This window comes from Dermacentor andersoni, chromosome 7, assembly GCF_023375885.2.
Source record: "Dermacentor andersoni chromosome 7, qqDerAnde1_hic_scaffold, whole genome shotgun sequence".
Taxonomy (NCBI): domain Eukaryota; kingdom Metazoa; phylum Arthropoda; class Arachnida; order Ixodida; family Ixodidae; genus Dermacentor; species Dermacentor andersoni.
This window is the reverse complement of record NC_092820.1, coordinates 141,205,070-141,222,382: the sequence shown is the minus strand read 5'-3', so window position 1 is coordinate 141,222,382 and position 17,313 is coordinate 141,205,070. Positions and strand designations below refer to the sequence as shown.

General features: G+C 48.1%; 1 protein-coding gene across 1 annotated transcript in view; it reads left to right on the top strand.

Moving 5' to 3' along the window:
- Nucleotides 1-17,313, top strand: part of LOC126533728 (beta-1,4-glucuronyltransferase 1-like) — a 350,896-nt gene that overhangs the window by 150,858 nt on the left and 182,725 nt on the right. The window lies entirely within an intron of this gene.

Genomic DNA, 17,313 nt, shown 5'->3' with positions numbered 1-17,313 from the left:
ACTCAATGGAACCGGCTGTAGCTCGTGCTTTCATTTGTGCTTTTCTTTTTGCCCGCTTTTTGCTATGGGCTGTCGGCTTCGCACTTTTGGTCCCGTCTCTGGCCTCGTTTCTTTTTAGTCAGGTTAGGGGTGGTGGGCAAGGGGGAAGGGGAGAGCGAAGGGTAGACGCGTGCCTTTATTCGGCCGCCCACTTTTTTTTTTTTGTCTAGGCACGCGGACTCGCCTTTTGTGGGAGGAATATTTAGCGCTTCCCTCCTAGTGTCCTCGCATGTCGTAGCTCTTGCCGTGTGTCTTAGCCTCCCCTCCCGCCACCTCCCCCCTTGCCCACCGAGAAGAGGTTCGTCGGCAAGCGTAGAGCAAGTTCCAGTTAGACCCTCCTGGCTCGCGACGAGGGGTATTCTTCCTCTGTGCGGCACCCTGCTCGGACAGCTAGGTTACGACCTTTTGCGCGTCACGCCGTGTATAGCTGGCTCAGTGCGCCTCTTTTCTTCGACTGGAGCTTGTCTCCTGAGCTCACACTTCATTATATATATATACGGCACACGTAGCCACAGTGAAGGGATTGGCCAATATGAGCTACGCGAAATTTCTTGTGCAAGGTTAGTGCAGATAATAACAACGACACGGTGAAAGAGAGGAACGCGAGCACCGGCACGAAGCGTGCAGGTAGGGATCGCCAATTTGCATGGAGGTTGGAGTCGGTAACGTCTTTAGGTGGTGACAGAGACGGTAATGTGTTTTCAGCGGATGCACGCCAAGCAGACACACCGAAACGGAAGAAGCATGGGACGTGTAGAAAAAAAAAGAAGGTTGCGAGCCTCGAGTGCAGGACCGTGTGCCACAAGGGAGGACGGCACTCTTGGGGGAAAACAATAGCCGCCGCCCAAGACGCAAGCGCACTCTCGTTTCTGAATAATGGCGAGAAGGTGCGAAGAATCGAAGGGGACAGAGATAATCAGGGGCGATAGAACCTTTAGCGGGGGTAGCCGCAATTGGCTATCCCGTATACGATGTCTCTATCTCTTCATCTATGATGACGATGTCTATGCGTTGAACTCAATAGTCGCGGTGTCCAAATCCGCGGCCCAAATTCCTCCGATTAGCAGAAACCAATCTCGAAAGCCGTGCTTTCGCTCGCTGCGTACGCGCCGGAAGGAATTGCTGTGCCGGAAATACGTCATAGGCGCCATTGTTTTGGACCGCACCCTATTGTCAACCGGGAATTTGCTTGGTGCGGTCGGCCACAGTTCTACAGCCGCATACTCGTGTTCATACGGCGGCACGTCTATATACGCATTCAAATCAATAAGGTCTCTAAAATGTTGAGGAACGGTTTCGTGACACTCGGTTTGTGTATGCGCATCCATGGCTTTAGAGATTGGTCAGCGCCCGCCTCCTGATCTCGGAGGCCCTAACGCATCCATAGCGTTATTCACAAGAATTACGCACGAGAACTCTGGCACTGGGATCGTTCAGAGGTGATGTGAATTTATTTATTTATTTATTTATTTATTTATTTATTTATTTATTTATACCCACAGCTCCCCTCGGATATTATTGTACAGCGGAAAGTGTCAATGTAACAAGTTCCTAAAGGCATATAGAGCAATACAAGGAAAACAAACACTTCACTATCTTTTCTGTCTAGCCACAACTCATTAAAACACAAGGAAATTGCAAGAAACATCTAGAAAATGTCAACCAACCTACAAAGCGGGAGCATTCGAAGGATTATTTAATCAAGGACGTAGTCCTGCAGCAATGGTGTGGAAAGAGGAGAAAAACGCGAGAACAATATCGTGCGGCAACACACAGGCAGGCATGATGGCTGATGCACGGATTTCTCTCTTCTTGTGGCTTTTCTTCATCTTGGGACCTGCATTTATTGTGCTTTGCCTCTTCTAAATTTCCAAGCAACCGCACCTTTTCTTTTTCGATACGCGTGAAGGCACTAATTATGTTCTCGCACGCTCGTAATCATTTCGAATTGTTCACTTATAGCGCAATAGTATCTAGTTAAAAACTATCGGCATGCGATGTTAATAAAGCGGTTTCAAGCCACAAGGACGAAGTTTCGGCGAGCCCAGCTAAGACCCAGGCATTCCTGTGCTGGCCCAACCGCCTTGTGCCGTAGACGCTAGCGGCAGAGTGGCCTATGCTCATGAGACGCGAAACGTCCTATCCAAAGAACACACTAGAAAGTCAGTTCTTGCTGTTAGCCGGCCGAATGAAAAAGTAGTTGATTTATCCGTTTGCACCGGCGCATGCCCGCATCAGCACTTCTATATATGCGAATAAAAATTATATGTCTCTAATGCTGATAAAGATGTGTTTGTTTGTCCTAAATACTTAAATATAGGTTTAACCTCACGTGGCCATTTTTCGCCTTCGCTTTTCATCCTGTTAGCTTATAATGTATTATTGGAGATATAGTTCGAGTTGATGTTAATCTTATGTTGTATATATATCGAAAAATCTGTATATCTTTTTTGTGCTGTTGAAAATAAACTTCCATTGCATGATTGATTGTCCGATAGATATTGGATTGCTGCGTAATCTGGTGGCACTAGAAGTGCACAACATATTTATTTTTCGCGTCTCACACAAATAATCAATTTTCTCAAAAACCAGTAGCAACAACAATTATCACACGTTAACTGACATGAGGTTGCCGCCTGCATCTAGCTTCAATGTTACACCAGATAATTTTAGCTTTTCATCTTCATCATCCTATTGTTATGACCACTGCTGGTCGAAGGCCTATCCCGGCGATATCCAATTACCCCCCCCCCCCCCCTCCTCCGCCCCCTCCCTTCTGTCGTGCGCTAGCTCGTTCCAACTTGCGCCTGCAAATTTCCTAATTTCATATCACCGCACCTAATTTCCTGCCGTTCTCGACTGCACCTTCCTTCCCTCGGCACCCGTTCTGTAACTCTTATCATTCCTGTTTTAACTTTCATTAGGATGGAAGAACGCGATATTGTCTATACGGTCGCGGGAGACAGGGTCCGAAGAGGCTACAGCAATGATCGCATTGGAAACGCTCCGAGTTACACCCAGCACTTCGATGCCGTCGATTATAGCGAATCGATGTATCCAGCTGGAGCCTCCCGAGGTGGCTTGTTTTCGATCCTCTGCGCGCATGCACACGCTTATCTCGTCTAGCTGCTGGGATATTTTCTCATATCCGGTCGCGGCGCCGTTCTCGAGCCGGCCCATCGTAGCTCAGGGAAGCCCAATTGGCGCCGTCCCATAGCTCAGAGAGGCCCGTCAGGCAACCTCCATTCTCGGCGGCGCCAATTTGGACGGCGTCCTTTTTTCATCTCGTTGACGGCCCTATACATCATCAAAGCGACGCGTATTTCTTCCCTTCCCGTATGGGCGGAACGAAACGTGGCTATCTGTATAGCATAGTGCTATACGTGCTATAGCATAGTGCTATAGTGTATACGATATCCTTGGTCGCGGTGAGGAGCTCTCGGCGTTAGCCAACGGCGGCCCGTGGCTTTGCTCTTTACTCACCGCGTCTCGCGCTTCTTACATAATGCGTTCAAAGAGCGCAGAGACGCTCGAATGGCCCTCGGAAACTCTCGGCTTGCCTCTCGTCCGAGGCCTCTACTCCGTCACCACGTCCGGCCGGGCTTTTCACTTTCGGCTAGCCGTATTTCTTGTTGAAAGGAGGTAAGGGAGGGGGGGGGGGGTGAGCCGGTGATGTGGATGCATATCTGCTAGAAGGGAGTGTTTGTGGAGCTGTGCAAGCGCCGAGCACGAGCTGTTTCAGTTCTTTGACGATTCTTTAGCTTTCTTTCATTTTTCCTACACATATTTTTATTTTTATTTTTGCAGTCATGACGGGTAGGTTAGCGAGGTGTGGACGTATGTAACTCGTGCCTGTGACACTTGATAACACGTCGTGGCAACTTTGCGGGGCCGTGGTCACCGGATTTTTTTTTTTCGTCGAATCCGCTGAATGGAACTGAGCTAACCGATTTTTGTTTTTTGGGGTGGAGATTGTCGATGGAGTTGGCTACCTATGGAAAATAAGCTCACTGATGGACGTGTCCTTTTCTTGCATCCGGTTAAAAAATTAGCGCGAGCAGGTGTTCCTGTTGTCACATTGATTTCAGCGTCGTGAAATATCCGACAGGAGAATTTCTCAGGGTTAGATATGAAAATCTCCTGTTGGATACGTCCGTGCTCCCAAGGCTGTCAGAATGACTACACAGTTTTCAAATACGTCTTTTGTGATCGCAAGTCTAGTGAGAGCTCCGTTGTCGTCCTGTATAAATATTCGTAAGGGTCTAACGGTAGGGGTGTTACCCGCGCGACAAGGAAACACCCTTAAGGGAGTAAACATTATTTTTTACAATGATAGTAGTGTCAGCGATGACGATATTGTGTCACGTGCTGTGTCATCGTGCATTATATGGATCGTCCCAACATTAACACAATTTTTTTATTCGGGAGAGATATTCACGTCTGTTCAACGCCGCGTGCAGCTGGAAAGCGGGTGCAGGGTGGCTTTCAAGCTGCGGCGAGCAATTTTTCGCGCTTCCGTCCGGTCTTTCTGATGCAAATCCTGAACCGCTAACAGAAGGAAATATTCTGCTATGTTAACAGGACGACAATACTGCTAGTACAAATGTGACTCGGCTTGGCCGTTTTGCTCCAGCTTCATTTTCTCAGAGACTGGGAAGTTTCGCAAACACACCGCAAACCAGACGGTTTCCTTGTTTTTTCCCTTTTCTCCTGCCTCGCGTAAACGCGTTACATATGGTGGGCTGAAGCCCAGATGGCGCTCGCGTCCCCGTCGGTTATGCGAACGAAGGTGTTCAGTGGTTTCTTTCTCTTTTTTTTTTTCGCGTCGTTGCCACGAAGTTCGTGTTTTTTTTTTTTTTCGGGCCGCTTTCAACAGGCATGTTCCGGGAAGCGTACAAACCTGCTTGGTTTGTGGGTTTAACAGCTGCAGTTTTCCTTTTGTTTTGTTTTACCTTATCGTCGCTAGGTCGCTCGGCGTTAGTGCACATGGCATTTCTCCTCCACTTACTTACGTTGTTCGTCTCCTTCCACGTGCCCTTCCCTGAGGAAAGAAAACGAATGTGAGAAAAAAAAACAACAACCCTAATCTTGCAACTGTGAAGCGTCTTTCGGCTAGAAGACTTGTGAAAACCCATGCTCCGCTTCGCTTTCTGCTGCCTTTCACACTTCAGAGGCGGACATGCAAGAAAGCGAGTAGCACATTCTTAGAACCGCTGTAGACAGGTATGCGAGTGTAAAGTCTCCTTTAGTCAGGAGAAAGCTTAAAGGAGAGATAAAAACTGTCATCCCCGTCTTAGGGTCCCATCATTTATTCTTCATTTGATCCTTTCTTTTATATTCGCTCATCTAATCCACTACATTTCGCGGTACATCGTGTTCTGGGTATATGGCTCGGGAAGTGTTTTCCGCGAAAGCGTTACAGAATTGAACGTTCACATTTTTTTTGGCAAGCTACGCGAGGACTAGAAATTGTTGCGAAGAAGTTTAGTTCTCTCGGAGTAAGCGAGTGATGGTCCTTCGTCGTTGCGGGCTTTCTCTCTCTTTCTTTTAGTTGTCTCTGATTCTCCTTTCTTTTGTCGCCTAACTAGCTTTAACTACCGGTTGCATTTTTTCTTTTGCACTTGCAAGTTTGTTTTTGCATTGGTTCGCGAAGCCCCCTTTTGTCTGAAGCCCCCTGCGCCTCATATGTGCCTCCGAGGTTCATGGTCAAGAAAACTATTGTTTGCGACATCGAAATTTACGTAATGTCTGCACTTGTTGGGTGCCACATTATCTGACACGTTTGGTGTTTCATACGTCTCATCATAAAAAAAAGGACGCGCAAGAACGCGCGAATTTGCATTCAAATCTTGGAAGAAGAAGCCGTCACTCACCGAGGGAATCGGTGGTAACACCACATTTTACGCGCTGCATTTCCTTGTCGACCTACTTCTCCGACCATAGAAGGCACCTGAGTGCGTTTCAATAAATGTATGCAAATAAAATACGACTTTCAATATTCCTACTACTTGCAGTTACCGTGTTCAATCGGTGTACTATGGTCTTCTATGGAGACGCTCCTCCAACTTACGCTGTGACTGTGGTGCGCGTGCGGCGCAGGCCTGCGGTTTTCTTCCATAGGAGAAACAAGACTATAAAAATATATGTAGCAAGAAAATCAACGTCACAGGGCCAGAAATCAACAGCACACTGTCCAATACGCCCACGAACAAATTGATATACAAGGCAAAGGAAAGTCGCACCAGAATGAGTTTGGAAACAAAGCCACAAACACACACGAGTGGCCGCGGTGTAGCCTGTGATGAGCAAGTAAGCAGATGTGAGGAATACACACATTTGAAATAATGAGTTTTGTTATCGCAAACCTCGTAATTATGCACCGGAAGAAGTGACTTGTGCAAGAGCACATGCGCCACCGTTCTGCGACGTTTTCAAGAGAGACATGGGCCGGTGTAACGTACCGATTCATTTCGCTCGATTCCAATCCTTTCGTATCGGCCACCTCTCGCGGCCGGCTTATCCCCGCTGATCACGTGGACCAAGCGCCACTGGCGCCACTCATGAAGAGCAGATTAGATTGTATTATGATAGTTACATTATATGAGCCCTCAATCAGCTACTGCAAGTCCTTTCAGTCGCAATATTATCGCCTATAGTCGCGAATAGGGGGTTCATAAAACACAGGGGCCATGACGTGTTTCCGACTCCGCAATCATTTCCGGCGCACCCAACGCGCGGTAGCATAACCTTCGAGATTTTTTGTTTGTTGCTGATTCGGAACCATCGCCGCGGCGTCGGTTTGGACACCCACCTATCATGATGGAATGCTGATAAATGTGTCACGATGTCATCATTTTTTTTTCCGAGGCGCTGCATAAGCTCTGTTGAACTTAAGTCAAGCCATAAAGGCGATGCTTTGTTCATTTTCTATACAGTGCTTATACCTATGGAGTAAATAAATATCGAATTACAGTACCATGATTCATGTCGCGTTTTGGGATGAAAATGACGTACTAACGGGCTGAAAGCACATAAACAAATTAGTCGCCGACTCTGACAGTTACGAAGGAAAAAAAAATGACATATTTTCTCACCTGCATTGTTTGGCCTTTTGCCTGTGGCCGGATGTCCTTCTTTTTTTTTTGCCGGAATCACCTGATGGCTTGGCGATAGATGCGCTTACTGTATTAGAAACGTCGGCATTGTTGCCATTTCTGTAGTGAAAGAGACAGAGTGCGCGTGCGAGTGTAAGGGTGCTGTAAATTCATGAATGTGCGCCAGCTCTAGCGATTACTGCAGAATATGTACGCTGAGACACGTATGAATACAGCAACGAATTCATTCTTCAACGACTCATCTCGCTGGTATTGTTTGGGTTCTAGTGCAGCTTTATTTTTTAGCACAAGTTCTGACTTGCGATAACTCCTTAACATGTCTATATAACAGGTTACAGAATTTTCTATAGACATACTATAGCAGTAGTCGCCAAAAAAAGCGCAGGACCATAAGTACTAAGACTGGTTATAGACCAATTTATAGGTTCTGTCTGTATATAGTCTATATACATTTATAGAATGGTCAATAAATGTAAGGCCGCAAGTCCTTCTATTGCCTGCAGACATGTGTGTGGAATTTTTCGACTGACTTTCTGTAGACTGTATGAACAAATTTTTCTAAATGATAGCCTGGTCTGTCTATTAGTGCTTTTTAAAAAATCTACAATCTCTTCTTTATGATGTTGCCTATGTGGATATTGCTACGTCTCTAATAATTTCTTGCCCAGTGTTACACAAAAAAGATAATAGATTGATTTCGCATTGTTCAGAGCGAATGCGCAGTGCCCCCTGTTGGCGCCATAATGATACCAGGCTTCTCTGATTCCCCACTGTACTTGGCTTCAAGGCACCATCTGAGGGAATGCTGAGCACATTGCCATTCCAGAGTTTTCCAGGAAGTATAAGGGAGAAGTCGGGCGGCGCGTCGGCAAAACCACACTCGTACCGAATCTTATCACATCTCTGCTCTTACGCGTGAGCGTATATGCCCCCACTTTGAATGTTCGCTATGCGGGTGTATGAAGCTCGGCGATAAAAGTTGGCACAGCGCCGAGAATGAGGTCACCGGCGTAGCTGTCGCGGGTGGATGACGGATGACCTAGATAAGAATAGGCGAGCGGATCTGCGGGTGACGTCATCGCCACAGCTGGCGCGGTGCCAACTCGCAGGGGTACGCGGCGCGGCACGAGTGAACGAGAGGTGAAAGAAAATAGCTATTTGATAGTGTACAGTCAACAGCAAAAGTTTACGGGATGCGATTTCCCCTTCAAATGTGAATTCCTGCACGGTTAAGGCAAGACACTTCGTATTTAATGAATCGCTGTGTAGGTGGCGAAGGCTACTACATGCAGGAACATTTAATTCGAGGTATTGTGACCACGCTTCACGAGAATTCAGACTCTTGGCATATCCTGCGTCCCGTAAGCTGTTGCGGTTGACTGTACGTTACTGCGCTGCCTCGAATTGGGCTAGAAGATAAGAGAAATGATGAGACAAACAACGACAGTTACATAAGTTAAAGTTACATAAGTTAAACAGTTACATAAGCAATCAGAAAATAATTGAATGAACAATGACTGCAGAAATGGGAGAAAGTGCACTCGCCCGAAATACGGGTTCACTTTGAGAAGCGAGGATCGCGTCTCCTTTTGTATCTCAAGGGCCAAGCGGGCGTGTATCGAGGTGCACACACAACGTGCTTCGTACCATGTAGCTGCCCTTCAGCTTGCTGAAGACTACTTCTAACTAGCATTCTTCGAAGCAGCCGTGGCGTTGGGAAACTAGTCTTGAAATCGGCGCATTAGGGGAATAGCTCGTACTTTTGGCAGCGATTATGGCTCTTCACCGTCACTACGACGTCACACTGCCAAGCATGAATGTCAAGAGGGACAGCATGACAGCGATTGTCTGATAACGAAAGTCTAACGAAGGTTATTCGCAGCATATCCTGTCTCTCTTCTCGCCTTCACGTGAAACTGGAGGAGCTTTAATATTTACGAATAAGAGAGAAAAAAAAAAGTGGTAATGCGAGATGGAGGAATCGCGAACACCGTGGTGTATGCGCTAGAATTAACGCGCGAGCTTCAAAGACGGTAAAGCTCTTTACCGCCTGAGCTGCGGGGACGTGTTCCTTTCTCAATCAGTCTGGCTTTGCTGGGCGGCTGTGGCAAAACACGATAAAGAAAAAAAATCCTGGAACGGAGAAGAAGCGGGCGTTTTAAGTGCGGAAGGCTTCAAAAGAAAGAAAAAAAAATGGAAACGAAACTTTAAGAAAGTCTGCGTCCGTGGTGCGTTTGTTTTCTGATCCGGTACCCTTCTTGTCGGCAGCTCACGCACTGTTTATAATCCTCCGCCTGAGCCGTGTCCCGTACGCCGCTAAGCTCGAAATTAAATGCGAAGATTACGCGCTTTAAATCATGAGGCGCACCGCGTTTCTTAGCGGGTGCGTTAAAGGGGCCCGGCTTCGGAGAAGTGATGTTGGAGGATTGTAATTTGCGGTGTTGTTTGCTGGGGTCCGCATGGCGCGAATGTTTTTCTTTTACTCGGAAGATAACAAGAGAACGAAACGAGAGAATGGCGTCAGCTTTACGAAAAACGGATGCCATATTACTTTTCTTTCACTTTAATGTTCGTGGTGTTATGACAAACGGCCTTTAATTGGCGCGCTATGCAGAACTAGCAGGAAAACAGATCTTAGTGCCCGTTATGCGGGTTGTGTTCGTTAACTTTGTCTTGTGTCCAAGTCATCGCTGGGAGGTGTTTGCGTATATTGCCTGTTTAAGTGGTGTAACTTTTAATGATGCGCAGTTTCACATCTTTATAGAAAACTGGCACTATATGCCTTAAATAACTGTAATGTGCATTGAATAGTAATAATCCTTACTAAATACTTTTCCTAACACTGACTATCCCTGACGTCTTTCTTTCTCTCCCTCCCTAAATATATAAGGCTTATAACAGGCCTAAGGTTTGCATCAATGAGATCAAAATGTGCAGAAGCGAATGGCACGCAACTGCCGCGCGATGCTGTCAGACGAAACGACATTACTGTCACCATTGTCCCTTCAAATTTTAATAACATGGATGCCGCTTTCTCGGACCCTATGAAACATAATCACAAGATTCAACCCTCGTCGGCTGCTGCCGCTATTTGCGGGAAGTACCGCCGCTTACTTGTAAATGTGTGACGTGCACATTTACAAACGTTATCGTGTCTAGGTATAGCTTGAGTCTCTGTGCACACGTTGTTGACTAGTGTCTTCCTTGCGCGTAAGTGTGAATGCGTGTGCTTCATGTATGTTTGTGCGTGTGCGCAGGTGAATGTGGACGCCGCTGAGATACGCCGAGAAAAGATACCACTTAGCGGCATTGTCACATGCGAGGGGCGCGGGCGTGATGCGTCACGTGTAACGTTAGGCGCAAAACAAAGTACGCTTACAATTAACTTACACGCGTGCCAACTGTCATGCATCAAGGAATACTGGCAGTGTGGACACGGCATTAACGGCCAAAAGCAGTGAATACGACGAGACCGCAACGAAAGAAATTTTCCGGCTTGTCGGAAGCAGCGACAATATCGCACCCTATTCACTCCATAACCTCCGAGAGAGGGCGTTAGAAGTTGTGCGCGTAGTTGCGCTCAAAGGCTTTTGCTGATGTTCTGTAGGGGCTATACAGAGATCTGTTTAGTGTGTGGTCATCAGTATTGTGCGTTATATACACTCCTCCGAACCCATGTTCTTCGCAGTGTCCCGTACACGCCGTATGCTCCGAATGCACTCTGCTGACCCCGTAAGAGTCGAGAGATGGCGCTACAAGTCGTTAGCGGGTGTGCTGCGTGAAGGTGCCTGAACAGCGCGTTCTGTGCAGTAACGATTGATCTAGGGTCTCTTCCGACATGTACACATCGTCCAGGAAGCAGTACTGTATTAAATTGTTCAACAGTCGCTTATTCTCGGTAATTGTGTGCAGTCTATCGACTGTTACTGTTCTGCGCGGCTTGCAGTAGTCGGCATTTATGCTACCGAAACTATGCAATAGTAGACAGAGCGTCTTCATGGTTCACTGTGTACAACAGTTGCCAAACTATTACACGGTATGGGAGCGTCGATAGGAGGCCCTAGGCGACGCGGAATCTTCTGCGCAGTAGTATCTGGTGGATGGGTGTGGCGTTTAAGAACGCTTGCTCCCACCGTATTGGAGTGGCCGATTGCCTGACTTGCGGCTGCTGTAGGTGCGAGCATACCATTAGGCACCTAATGTGTACCTGCCATCGGTACGACGTCGGAACTGGCTGGAGTCGAGGACATTTTCTGAGTCAAAGATAGTCGAACTTTGGTCACATCCGTCGCTGGCTCGAAAATCTAATCGTGCACTAGTGCACCTCTTGAAGTGCACCGCACTGGGTGACCGTCTGCAGTCCTCCTGCGCATCCTCCCGCCTGCACACGGTGTTCACTCTCTTCCTCTTTCTATCCCCCTTTTCCCTTACCCGCTGAGTAGGGTAATAAACCTGCCTTTGCACTCCTTGCTTTCTCTTTCTGTCTTTCTTCTGCGTACAGCGGTGAGCTATACGAATCTGCGGCGAAGCTTGTAGCCCTAACCTTTCGTAATGTCTACGCCGTTCATTTCGTGCCTAATGCGGACGTCTTCTCATCTGCGGTTCGCGGTGCTCGCGCAAGGAAGAATATCCTTCTTGCACCCCTCCCCCCCTCCCCGACCCGCGCTTTCTTTTGGTCACGTGCGCGCTCACTCGACGAGGCACTCGCCACGTCTTCCGATATGTGTCGAGAATGCCGCCGCCGAGGAGCATCGTAGAGTAGCAGCAGGGCGAGTCGCTATGCATAATGAATTTGAGAGCCGCCACCCCTTCGCTGCCTACTTTGCCGCGTGGCACGTCCCCGAGAATGGGCGACAGCGTGAAAACTACGATGCGCCTCCTCCTCCTCCTCCTCGCAGACGACAATGACGACGGCGACGATGACGATGCGAGCGCGCGCTCTCGTTGGCCGAATTACACTTTGCCGCACTAGTTGTGCGCAGTGCGGCGAAAGCCGCTTCGTCGCAGCTTGCTGACTTTGCGAAAAACTGGGCGGCGTTAAGCTTTGCTGCGCCACGACGCTGTAATGTGGTGGAGTCCGCTTCGGCGGTGCTGTGACTGATTGAATAAAAAGCCGTCAAAATTGTCCTAGGGATGTATGAATGCTTGGCCGATGCGTGACAGACGAGGTGCGACGTTATTTAGGTATGTAGATCAGTTAAAAAAAATAGCGAAACAAAAATTCGTTTGCGTAACTTTTAAAACATACAGTTAAAAGGAAAGAATGCAGACTATGGAAATTAAATGTATCAGTGAATCTGGTCGCTATGTCATTGTTCCTGTTACGACGGTGTTTATTCTAACTTCTGTTTTTCATTTTGCAACTTCTGCTTGACACCTCCCCGATTTCCACCGAACTTCTGCTCATCTATGTGGGCAGGTTCTTCGTTGCTGATGATTTCGGAAGTTTTGCTTCCTTCTTAAAATGCGGGAAGTGGCCGTGCTGAATATATGGCTCCTCTAAATGGCTGCTTGCTCTTACGATATTGTTACGTGTCGAGTTATGCGTGTGCTACTGGACTTAGGCTGCGCGTTGTGGACCTTTCTTTGGTACAACGTTGAGCGTTACCAGACCGGCGTTAAGCCGGCTGCAGTACAGATAATTGTCTGAGGCGAAACATTTGTTGTGGGGGGGAGTGGGGGATCGGGGCCGCAATCCTTCGTTGGCACAAGAGGCTATTCGCGCGCTACTCTAGTTTTTCTAAGCGGACCGTTCTGAGCGACTGATTGTAGCTCTTTGCACATTTTTGCGTGTGCGCAAAGTTCACCCTTTCCCTCTTTCCATTCCGCTATTTCCTTAGACATCACGTAGGGTAGCAAACCGGACGTTCGTATATGTTCAATCACCCTACCGTTTATATCCTTGCTTTCTCTTTCTCTTGTCACGCGGTGATCTCGCGCCACTTAGATTCGAGCTATCAGAGGAAAATTTTTGCGAACCACGTTTTCGCATAGAGAAACGTAAAGGGGTTCGTGATATAAACCACAAGATAGGTAGAATGACGTTCCACATATTGCACTTTCTTCTCAGGTACACAACGGAAAACAGGCTTTACAATGCTGCTCCAGTGATATAGCAGTTGTTATCCGGAACATTGGTCCACATGCCTGTACACCTATTATCCGGAACGTTCATTCACACTCATCTACCTGGAACCCTGCTTAAGTATACGGGACGCCGTCCCACAAGCGTAAGCGTGGTTCCAGTTAGAGGGTGCGGGGAAGAACGTTCGACATAACAAGCACACGTATGTGCAGAGCACTGTTCCGGGTAACGGTGGCTACTTCACTGAAACTTAGTTCCGCATATTGTTGTGTGGGTTTCATAGGATCAAAAAAGAAAAGAAGCTCCTGTATATAGAACGCCGTTCCAGATATTTTGCAATATTTACATTGAATGTCGTTACATTTATGTAAGTAAAAAGCATTTAAAAAAAAGCAATACCGCTTATACATGTAGCCTAAGCGAGACGAGCTCACTAGTGTATCAGAAGGCGTGCATGACACACGACCACGCCTCTCCGCTGTGCTGCACGGAATTGGGGAAGTGGTGCTCCTGGCTAGAAACACTCGTGCTACACCGCGCGCGCCTTTTTTCTGAAAAAGCGCACGTGCTGAATATACGACGCGCAGCTCGTTCCCGTGCTTTCGCTTGCCTATTCTGTCGCGTCCTGATTCCACTCCCCCTCCCCCCTCCACCTGCCTCCTTCACCCTTTGCCACGGCACACACACGTTCCGTTCCTCCGCCATATTGCCAGCTGGCCCCCCGTTAGGTTCCCTCCCGCCTTGTAATCCTGATTTAGCGTTATGGCGCACCCGTTCCAGGAACATATTTGCCAGCGACGCGAGCGACCTCTGTCGCCTTGCCGGTCTCGAAAGCTAACTTGTTCCAACTTGTTCCAAACGTTCGCGTTTGTCCCGAAGCGAACGTAGAGCGCTGCAGTCGTATTTTTAAGCAAACGCGAATGCAAACAGCGTTTGCGCGGAGTTACATACGCTTGGCAAACGAAAAAAGAAAGAAATGGTGCTCCTCGTTACAGCTAGCCGCAGTCTTTTCTGGGACTGGTGATTCTACTGTAAATTTAACCAGGGTGAGAGGAGTCTGGAAGAAAGACACGTACACACACGACTATAGGGCCGCACTTCACACTTCATCGTCTTTTTACTCTGTCTAAAAGGTCTGAAAATGAAAATTTTAAGTCAGTTAGGTATAAATGTTAGCCTTCTGTAATAACGAATTAGTCATCCGCAGCGAACGCAGAACGTTTGCAAGCGAGAAAATGACGAAAATTGAAAAAAAAATTCGGTGTGGCGCCTCCTGTTGTTGGCTATCAGTACCTCTCGTTTGACATCGGTATTGGATGATTCACAGAGAACGACATTGAGGAAGATAAACGTGGGGATTACGTCAACTCCTCTGTTTTGGCGGGGGCGGTTCATATTAAGGAGTGGATGCGTATTTTCTACGTAACAAAGTGATACATTGGCATATGGAAACCGATAATAGACTTCTAGACGAGTCATCGTCGATCTAGGCAGTTTATTGTTTTCATTGCAATATTTCGCGCCAAGTTGGCCAAAACAGAAGTACTTCTCTGGTGTTTGTAATTCGCGTGCCTGTAAAGCTTCTTTGATGTTAAAAACTGAAGCTTGCGAAATTCTATATCAGTCTTTTTCTTTTCGGAGCTTCCTTGCCGCATTTTTTTTTATGTTGAACTTCGATGAAGTGACGAAGAACGCAAATGCCGAAAGGATGCTGCTGATGCGATCTGTTACTATAGGCCATATTTCGCTTTAAGGGTTCATATCCGGCTCGCATTCAAACTATGTTGAACTCGCTTATCGTTCCGACATTGGTACACTTGAACCTTTATTATTTTTTTATAGAAACCACGCTTTTCATTTGAGCAGAATACGTTAAGGCGAAATCTGTTGTTCACGGACGTTTCGCTGTAAGCTTGTATCACCGTAGTGTCCGGATTCCGGAGGAAACTGCGTTTTGCGTTTTCTCCTCCCCCGCGGTAACCTTTCCCTCCGTTGATCATGCATGGGAGCTGAACGGCATCACCGTGGCGCTCTGGGCTCAGGACCGGCAGCTTGGTCTTCCGGAGGGCGGCTGCACTTATCAGGCTTCGCCTAGCGCCCTGTGTGCGAGCGAAAACATGGCGCGAAGCACGGAGCGGACCGTTGTTTTCGCAGGCTTCACTTCATCTGACGTCGTCGGTTCAATCAGGCCAGGTCTGCCCACCCGGAGCCTGACGGCTCCATTGTTTACGACAAACAGTCCCTGGCGCAACCTGGGATAGCGACTCGCTTTGTCCTGCTACTGTTGGCGCTTATATATATAAACTCGGGACTACCGACGGTCGGCGGTGCTACGTATGTAAGCAGTAGAGCTGTCGTCTCGGGGGAAGTTCTGGCTCGAAAATGCTTGGCCCCGTGGGCCTTCTTTCCGGTGGCGAATGTGTGGTGTGTTTTTGTTCGGAGATGAACGCACACATAGATGCAGGCACGAGCTTTGCTCTCTCTCTCTCTCTCTCTCCCTATAACGCATTCTAACTTTCTCAACGCACGCACGCACTTGTTTTTCATGAGCAAGCACACACTCGCACACACTTGCATGCACTTGCGCGCGCGCGCGCACACACACACACACACTCGCACACACACACACACACACATTTTCGCTGCGGTGCTTGATATACATTGTATGTGCTGTTTAGTCTGAGACGCACGCACTTTCATGGTTGGCTTGGCCAGTCGATATCCCTTTGGCGCAGCGTGGCTTATATAAACGCAAATGTGCGGACCGAGTCTCGGCGGAGCCGGCGAGTGGCACGACGAATGTAAATCGAAGGCGGCGAAGCAGTCTTGAGAAACGAGCGAGCGAGCGAGCAAACACTTTCCTTTCGGGGGAAAAAAAAGACGGCCGAGGCCAGCCGAGCGCCAGGTTGACTTGGCTCGGATCGACTCGGCCGTGCTTGGTTCCGGACCCAATTGGATTATGGACCTGCTGCTTCCTCGCGTCGCGTTTTAGTGTGACCAGAGTATTGCTTTTGGTGGCCCTGCGTCGTTGCCTTCTTGTTTTTCTTGTTGTTGTTATAGTTTCTTGGGGAGGCTCCTTTCGGATTTGCCGCAAACGGAGTGATTGCCTATACCCCGCGATGTCCGCGTGAGATGCTACGTACGCGCCTGCGAGTGACTACCTGTTGCTTCCAGATGTTGTCCCGAAATTGGAAATGCGCTGCGAGGAACTGGAGGAAGCGGAATGTTTGCCTTCGGAATTGTCAGGGCGGATGTCCTCGGCAATGTCGCGTGCTCGGGTGGCCTTTCGAAAAACGGGGCGCAGCTGCTTCGCTGAACTGGACCTCGCGAAGCGTCGACGTCAATAATATTTGCGCGCGCCGGCAAAACTTGCGACACGTGTCGGGTTAGAGTTCCGGTTTTAGTGCAACTCGATTCGCTTGTTGATATCGCTGTTTCAGGTTAGGATGGATTTCGTAGTAATGCCCTAGCATTCTTTTTTTTTTCTTAGTTGTCTTTCTCGGCCGTCTTTTCGCATTGGTTAGATGCTTACACCGTGATCGAACGAGGAAGACGATTTAGAAGGGCTGGAGTTTTTTTTTTATTAATTCTTATCGTATCTTCCTGCCTCATCTTTTCTACCCTTTCCCCCGGTGCAAACGAGCCAACCGGAAGGTTACTCCGGTCTGTCTTCCTGCATTTAATGCAATGTTTTCTCGGTATCTTTTCTTTGCAATTGAGGTGTAGGAGGCGGATATCTCGATTACCTGACAACATAGCGACCGGGCAGAAATAGCTGCGCCAGCGAGCAGTCTAACATTGCTATTCCAGGATACTCTCCAAGCGCGTATTAAGACCAAACTAATGCTAGTCAGGAAATGTGCTGACCTGAGGAGGAAGCTAGAACTTGTCGCACAGTAAGCCACATCTTCCGGTTCCCTGTAGGTTTCGATGAGCCCGTCCACTTGAATGACCTGAAACTGCCCCGAATCCGCCCCTGCTCCTCAGCATGTCTTGTAATGCATGCGACGCCTGTCCTTGGAAGACAGAAGGCCGCTCTTGTTCGGAGTTATCGAAAACTGGGTCCCCCAGACT